Here is an 8,700-nt window from a genome sequence, read left to right as displayed (position 1 = left end):
CCTAAGTGCTCATTTCTTGACCAGGGTTTAAACTTTAAGAATTTAATCAGAAATTGCAAAATGGTGCTTACCTAGAACTGGGTGTTACATGGTCCTAGGTGGTCTAAAGGGTTTAAACCGATAAAAAGGTCAAACAGTCAAAATTTTCAAAAAATTCCCTAAGTAGTCAAATTTATGATATTGAATTACTAAACTATAATTAATGATGACAAACTGTTAAAAAATCCCCAATTAGTCTAAAAATTATTATATATGGTGATTTAAATATTTAGAAGACCGAATATGCCAAAGTTTTATGGTTGTTTACTTCTTTTTGTTAGGATATCTGTAATATTTAATTTTAAAAAAATAAATTATATTACCATTAAAGGTCTCTACCTATGCGTCGATTAATCTCCACCTAGACCGATTATTTCTTTAACCCCAACCGATCGTCCGACCACCGCCTAGTGACTTTTACAACTTTGATATATATATATATATATATATATATATATATATATATATATATATATATATATATATATATATATTAAACCCAATTAAAACTATAAAAGGATTTTTTTTATAAAATTTATGTTTGACTAAGTATGGTTTATCTAGTTCATTTCAAGATTGGTCGAAGTTATTAGGTTGTTGGAAGTAGAAGGTTATGGAACTTATTTTTTTAAGTTAAAGGATGAATATTCTCAAAGATCAGGCTTACATATCATAATATGCAATATTTTTAGACAATATAGTGTATATTCTTCCTTATTTTTAATAAAATAAACCCTAGATCTTCTATAATTAACAATTTTTTCTTTTATTTATTATAGTTTAAGTATGGTAATAGTTTGTTATGATTTCTATTTTCTACAAAAAGTTTACATTTTCTTAAACATTAGTTTATCTTGTCTCAATAAGGTATTTCCTAGTGTTATGTTGTTTGTGATCTAATATATCTTCTTATTTCAATGGTCCTTACAAAAGTTTTTAGCTTTATAGGCTTTATTTTGAAATGGTCCTTACAAAAGTTTTTACCCTCAGAGGGTCTCTACGAAGCAAACTTTGCACAAAAATGATCTTTACCGTTGATGACAATTAGATTAATCTGTTAAGTTGAAAGAATTTTAGATAAACATTATTTCTGTCATTTTATGAAACTTGTTTAATGACCATTTATGAAATTTTACACAATGACCATTGAAATATTGCAATTTTAGTCTTTTATTTTTTATTTTTTATATTTTAGGCCATATTTTTTCACAACTTTTTTATTATATATTTTTTAAATATATAAATAATTTTTTTTGTCTAGATTTTATCTAAAATATTTAAATTACAATACATAATCAAATATTTTCGTTTCTATTTTTTATCTAAAAATATTTGAAACGTAAAAACATCATTTTATTACGTTTTAATTTTTATATGATGTAATTTTTAAGATTTATCTTTATTTATCTTATACAAATATATTTATTTTTATGAAAAAAACATGATGTGTTATTATAAAAAAATACGTCATTATAAAAATAATAGTATGTTGCTATTTTATTTTAAAATCTAAGTATGTGGTTTTGTGTTAAAGATAGAAATATATTTCAGTTGTGATTTCATAATATAAGCATAGTAAAATTTATATTGCTTTGATATAAAATTTTGATATTAAATTTAACAAAAATAATTTAGTTTATCAAAATTTTAATATATTCCTTAATAAGACATAAACTTTTCAAAACAAAATTAAAAAACATTTGTTAGCTAATAGTTAACTTGGTTGCTACACATGCTAAAATAACTAACCATATAAATAATATGAAACTAAATTCTGTTTAATTTGTTTTATTTAAGGGAAAATAATTTTCTTAACAAAATTAATGTCATATTATTTTCATTTAGTTCCGTTTAATATGACATTAATTATGTTTAATTCATTTTTATAAATATATAAAATATTTTTATTTTCTATTAGATAAATGAATTAAACTGAATTAATATCATATTGTTCATATCGTTAATTATCTTAGCATTTGTAGTAGCATACTTAAGTATTAGCTAACAAACGTTTTTTAATTTTGCTTTGAAAAGTTTGTGTCATATTAAGGAATATATTCAAAAATAATTTTTTAAAATTAAATATCAAAAGTTTATATCGAAGCTCCGTTCAAAAAAAATTATATCAAATCAATATAAAATTTTGTGTACTTATATTATGAAATCAAAACCGAAATATATTTTTATCTTCAAACTTAAAACTACATACTTATATTTTTAAAATAAAATAGCAACATACTATTATTTCTATAATAACATATTTTTTTTTATAATAACACATCATATGAAAACTAAAAAGTAATAAAATGATGTTTTTACTCTTCAAATAGTTTTAAATAAAAAAAGTAATAACAAAAATATTTAATTACATATTTTAATTTAAATATTTTAGATAAAATCTAGACAACAAAAATTATTTATATATGAAAAAATATATAATAACAAAGTTGTATAAAAAAGATGGTTGAAAATGTAAAAAGAAAAAAATGGAAGAGACTAAAATTGTAGTATTTCAAATGGTCCTTATGTAAAAATTTAAGGAATGGTGGTTAAGCAAGTTTAAAATGGTAGAAATGTTCCTTATCCAAAAACTTTTCAACTTTACGAATTAATCTAACGGACATTAACGGTAATGACCATTTGTGTGCAAGGTTTGCACCGTAGAGACCCTCTCATGGAAAAAAGTTTTGTAAGGATCATTTCAGAGAAAAACTATAAAACTAAATGATCATTCGTGTAATTTAATCTTCAATAAAAAATGCGTCACGAGAAAAGGAAAGAAAATGGGAGTGAACGGGTCATTGGAAAGAGAAAGAGGATCTTTAGAATGAGAAGGTGAAAGGAAAAAGGAAGCATAATTGATTTGGGGTTGGCTTTGAAAGTGTTGAATACCATAATTTATAAAGATTTATATATTTTTTATAAAAGATAATATAGGTATTCTACTTAGTACAAGGACTAAAATTGTTATAGAACATTGAAACAAAGATCAACAGTTATAAAACGTCAAATAGTAACCAAAACTACTTAAAAAATAAAATTGCGAAAGTCACAAAAATCGAGGACCGCAAATATAATTTACTCAAATAAAAAAATATGATCTTTAATTTTGTGATTTGTCCGACTTAACCAATTATGTTTTTTTTCTGCGCATTAGGTCATCTAACTTTTACTGTACATGTCAATTAGGTCATTATCGTTAGTTTTTAACCATTCCTCCGTTAACTAGTTATCTAAATTACACGAATGACCCCTATGGTTTAAATTTCTTTCGTAATCGGTCGTTATCAGCCATGTTTTAAATCACACGACTAAAACTACCACAATTTTCAAACTCTAGGGACCAAAGTGTAAATTCTTTCGGAACTTTTTAATGTAAAAAATCCCAAACAATATTCACTACATTACAATTTCTGAATTACAACCATATCATATCGCTAAACGAAAAAACAAAAAAAAAACAGTTGTTTTCCAATAAACCAAACTAATTGATTTTCAATTTCCAACACAATAACTACTTTCTTAATTCTTAATTCTTACTTACAATTTTTTAGGCCTAAACTCGATACCATGAATAACAAGACCAGTCTTCAAATTCCCTTCATTCACCTTCACCACATGCAGCTCCAGTTCCGCCGCATCACCACCGCCATTAAAGTATTCTCCGATCTCAATCTCAAACCACCCATCGTCTCTTTGTTCCAAACCATTCTCTTTAGAAGGCGGAGGCACATCCCAATTCGCAAATCCTACTTTGCTAAACATCCCAATTCCTCTCATTGATCAGAGTCCTCGTCTCCATCCTGCTTCAGGGTCGAGATACACCATCCGGGTTTGACTCCGGTCGCCGTGAAAACCAATACAGACCTCCACCGGTTGGTACTCAAATCCATAAGCTTTCGGTGTTGTTTTGAACATGAGAAGAGCAACGTAAGTTGTATCAGGGGAGAAGATTGAAATACTGATTTTGTCAATGATTTCAAGCAAACTCACACAGATCAGTTCGGCTGCCTCTGTGAATTTGTAATTCGAGATTCGAGGAGTTCAAATAGAGGAATAATTTTTGAGGTGTTAATAGCTATGAGCGAGTAGCCTAATATTACCTTGATTCTGTTGTTGGCATCCATATCCAACAATTTGGGGAATCGGAAGAAGCGATTGATAACTGTCTCGCAGCTAACATGTAGCGTTTCTTCTCGCTACTTTTATCCAACCAAAAACTCTGTTGAAATTGGATTAAGAGAATCAGATCGATACTATTTAAAACTTGTTTCCCATTTCGAGACCTCTAAATTTAATTTGTTTTGAGCATTTTTCGTGTTTATGAAGATTGGTAGAAAATATGAAATTAACCAGAGTCAAATTAAATGAAATACGAAAGTTATTCAAAAGTTTACTTTATTTCCTTCGTCTAAGATGACTGGATGATTGCAGAGATGCAGATAAATCTCCTTTTTCGATGTGACTGAACCACTGTCCTCCGTCTCCGGCAGGTACTCCGACGGCGTGAAACTCTTCCAAACGCTGTCCCACTGTACCACCGAACGAAAAACGGAATTGATGGAAGACAACAGGGAAGCATCTCGACAGCTAGTGAGTGCCAATGCTTCATCTACGAATCCTTCCGGCTACCTCTCGAGGGCTGGTGAGTGTAATGTAACGGAGCCCTAGCGACTTTATCAGAGTAATAGAGGAAAGAATTTAGGGAAGAGGATGACAATGTTACAATTTGGTCCCTAGAGTTTGAAAATTGTGGTAGTTTTAGTCGTATGATTTGAAACATGGCTGATAACGACCAATTACGAAAGAAATTTAAACCATAGGGGCCATTCGTGTAATTTAGATAACTAGTTAACGGAGGAATGGTTAAAAACTAACGATAATGACCTAATTGACATGTACAGTAAAAGTTAGATGACCTAATGCGCAGAAAAAAAAAACATAATTGGTCAAGTCGGACAAATCACAAAAGTTCATTGTGCTATAGTGACATTATCCTTTATTTATTACCATGTTCGTAAAAAAGTTTTGACGGTGGTTCGACTATCGACTGATATTAATATATTAATTGGTATAGACGAGGCTAGTCAATGACAATAAATTATTATTAAAACTTTTTAAAGACTTAATATATCCTAAGAAAATAAATGTTTGAAAATTTATAATTTTTAAATTTTTAAATCTTTGGTATAATATTTGAATATATGAAAATTTAAAATTTTGAAATTTTAAAAATTTTGGTGAAATATTTGAAAATTTGATTTTTAATTTTTTTCCTACTATGAGCGCCAAGGACCGCCGATGACAACTAAACCGCGTTCGACCGATATTAACCAATTTCCACCAAACACCTTTAATTATAATCGATTGCAGATTATCAAACGATCAATCACCGATTCTGCAACAATATTGATTATTACTATTATTATATGGTGGTAAATGTATTAATCAGCATCTTACGTTATCAAAACTGATAGATTATCATATCACGTCAGTAGGTAACTGGGTTGACCGGTCAAATTGTTAGAATTGTAAAAAATTAGAAAACACAGTGTCAAATTTAAGACGAAAAAAACACAGTGTCAAATTAGAATTTTAGTATAAACTTAATGTCTTTGTGCTATTTACCCTTTATAAAATACAAAAAATTGCCAGAAAAACCAAAGGCCAAAGCATATGACCATATAAAATCTCGACAACTAGAAGAGCATTTGATGTATTTGTCATGTTATATGACACCAAAGGCCAAAGCATATGACCATATAAAATCTCGACAACTAGAAGAGCATTTGATGTATTTGTCATGTTATATGACACATCTTTGTTAGTATAATAATGTTGAAATAGAAAGAAAAGGTCGGTTTATCATGTGTCAACATACATGCAACACAAGTTTGTACACGAGTATTCCTAATTTCCCATCTTTATCTTCCAATGAACAGTCAGCGATGCTGCTGATGATCGACGCAACTAAAATCATAATCCTAATATTTTCAAGATTCTTTGATCGATTAACATCATCAAATAACTTATTCATGTTACAAAATTATAATATTTGATATGATATACTACGCAAAAAAATGACTGATTTTTAACCAAATCCATTAAATATAACTTTTTACAATGACAAATTATATGTGGATCTCATGTGTCCAAATCTTTGTTATTTCACAAGGTCCCTAGATGATTGTGACAGGGGTCCCAAAGAAAGAACATACTCTCCATTGACATAGAGCCTGGCATAGCATGTGCAGTTGGAGTTAGGGAGCAGCCATCTTGACTCTACCAAGCTACATTAGAACTATAATTTCGTGATGTTTTTATTGCACCACATGCATATGCTTATACCAAATTCGGCGACACTATAACCCATCTCCTATATCTCTTTATCATGTATTCTTATGATTATTTATTCTTATATAAAATTGTCCAATCTGGTCATGAATGGAAGACAGTCTTGAGTTGATTGTGAATCGACTCGGATAGCCATCAGTTGGTAATAATGAGGCTAAGTATCGATTAATATAGATATTTTTTTTGTATAAAATGACCGACCATAGTTTTAAAACTTCAAACAATTATTAATTGGAAGAGGTTAGATAATAAAGGAACGAATGATAAATAATTAGCATGCCATAAAGTAATAATGAGTTGTGATGGTGGGGGTTTTCTTTAATAAGGTTTAATAGGGCCTAACATTATATGCGCTCGTAAAATACTGAAGGGACACGTAAATTTTAAGAGAAATTAAATTGTTTTTCTATATAAATTTTAAGAATATATTAAATAAAATTAAATTGAATGGTGATTTGTCATAAGCTTAGTGGATAGAAATAATTTTAGGCTTAAAAATAGGAGGTAATTTAATTTCTGAAATTTTAAACATTAGAATTTACAAATGAGAAATTAAATATCATCCTACCTTAATTTTGTACCTACCAATCCTCCTACCCATTTAAATGATGACATGTGTCATGTTAGTATCCTAAAATATCATTAAATTTCAATAAATGAACACTAAATGTTACATATGTCACCATTCATTGCTCATTTAATTATCATCGTACCATGAGTGAGATCGCAAATAAGCAACAAGCTGCGCCGCTAAGCCTTTTTGTATGGTAAAACTAATTTTTTTTAAAAATTACATCCGAAGATCTAGGGGATATAACATTACCATGCATGATCCGTTGTACTCTATTAAGAAGCTCTACCACATCCGGTGCGAGGAAACCAAACATATCAAATGCAAATGGTATGAACACATGTTGATTTTCCATGCACAATTTCTCATGTTTGATGACTTTGCCTGTAGCTTCTTTTAAAGTAGTCTGTCCCGTCGTGAAACCCCCAACCCTCAAGCCTATAAGAGGGGATATCCCTGTAAGGTCCACACATGCGTGTTTCCTTCCGACCCATCCAAAAATCAAAATGTCAGTCGGTCTGGGGGTTAACCTTCCTTATGTCGGGTTAGTCAAGAAGTTAACAGGTGCCTCTTTCTTAGCGGAAACCCCGACATGCTTAAATATGTCAAACATAACATCCTTAACCATATCGTGTCTATATTTGAACCCCGGGAGTTCCTTACAGTGAATTGCATGCTCTCCAAAAGAGTCCAAACATATCTTGCAACACACCGGACATATCTCGTCAGCTAGGAATATGAGAATCATGAGTCGATATTTGAGGATAGTACAATACTCCACGGGAGACATATGTTGGCCAAGCCCATATATAGGGATAACTATAAGAAAATCTTGAGCATGTGGTGCATGTAAGCACTGGAAAATTGCTTTCTGCCGCGCTGTGATGAACTTCCATATCTTGTACAATTTTATGAAAAAGGGCACTCACCAGTGTATTCTAGGATTTAGGGGGGTGTCTTTAGTAGTAAAAATGTTAAGGTCAAAATCTGGAAGCTTGTTAGGAAGAGATGCTAATGCACAAGCATAATCAGAATCCATACCATATATGTCCCTATCCTGTAAGATGTGGTCTTGCAATACCCAAGATTGGGCCCTTGAGGCAACAAAAGCATATGAAGTAGCCTCTACTGCCGAGTATAAACTTAAACCTCCAAACCTAATGGGTAAGGAAGCAATGTGCCACTGTATGTCACCAAAGAAAGGGCCACCACAAACCACAATGTCCTCAATCGCCCCGTGTAACCCATTGTCAAAGAATATTGTCGCCTCCTCTATGTGAATGGGTTGGCACGTCCTCAACCCAAAGAAAAGCTTAGCAATACCCATACAAGATCGAAGCAGAAGAAGCTCACTTTGGGGGTCAGACAATTATGGAAGAAGGGCATCAAATTCACAGCGTTTTCGACTCCCTTTATGGCTAAGATGTGAATGAAACTAGCATCTATACTGACAGCTCCCCCAAAAAGTTTCATCCCCAAATGCGGCCTTCCTATGTCAGCCGAGAATAGCTCCTCATGTAACTCCCTACCATTACACGAGGGCCAATAGAGCTTGGTTTTCTTGATATTCAGCTGAAGGCCTAATTTTGGGCCAATCACCGTAATGATGTCCAATGCTTTGGCCACCTCCTCCGAATCTCCGATAAGTGTGCCATCATCAAGGTACCATGCATGAAGAAGAAGCCTGCAATTGTCTCTAATATTATGCAAGAGCTGGGGCAAAGAGAAGTGGTCCC

The 8,700-nt window shown here is 31.2% G+C and overlaps 1 pseudogene; it reads right to left on the bottom strand.

Annotated features, from left to right (window-relative positions):
* Window positions 1–3,579: 3,579 nt before the first annotated feature.
* On the bottom strand, window positions 3,580–6,076 carry LOC145052115 (F-box protein PP2-B10-like; annotated as a pseudogene).
* Window positions 6,077–8,700: the final 2,624 nt, after the last annotated feature.

The sequence above is a fragment of the Lactuca serriola genome, chromosome 1 (genome assembly GCF_051521515.1).
Source record: "Lactuca serriola cultivar US96UC23 chromosome 1, Lser_US96UC23_V15, whole genome shotgun sequence".
Taxonomy (NCBI): domain Eukaryota; kingdom Viridiplantae; phylum Streptophyta; class Magnoliopsida; order Asterales; family Asteraceae; genus Lactuca; species Lactuca serriola.
The sequence above is the reverse complement of the archived record's forward strand: the minus strand, read 5'-3'. Positions and strand labels throughout refer to the sequence as shown.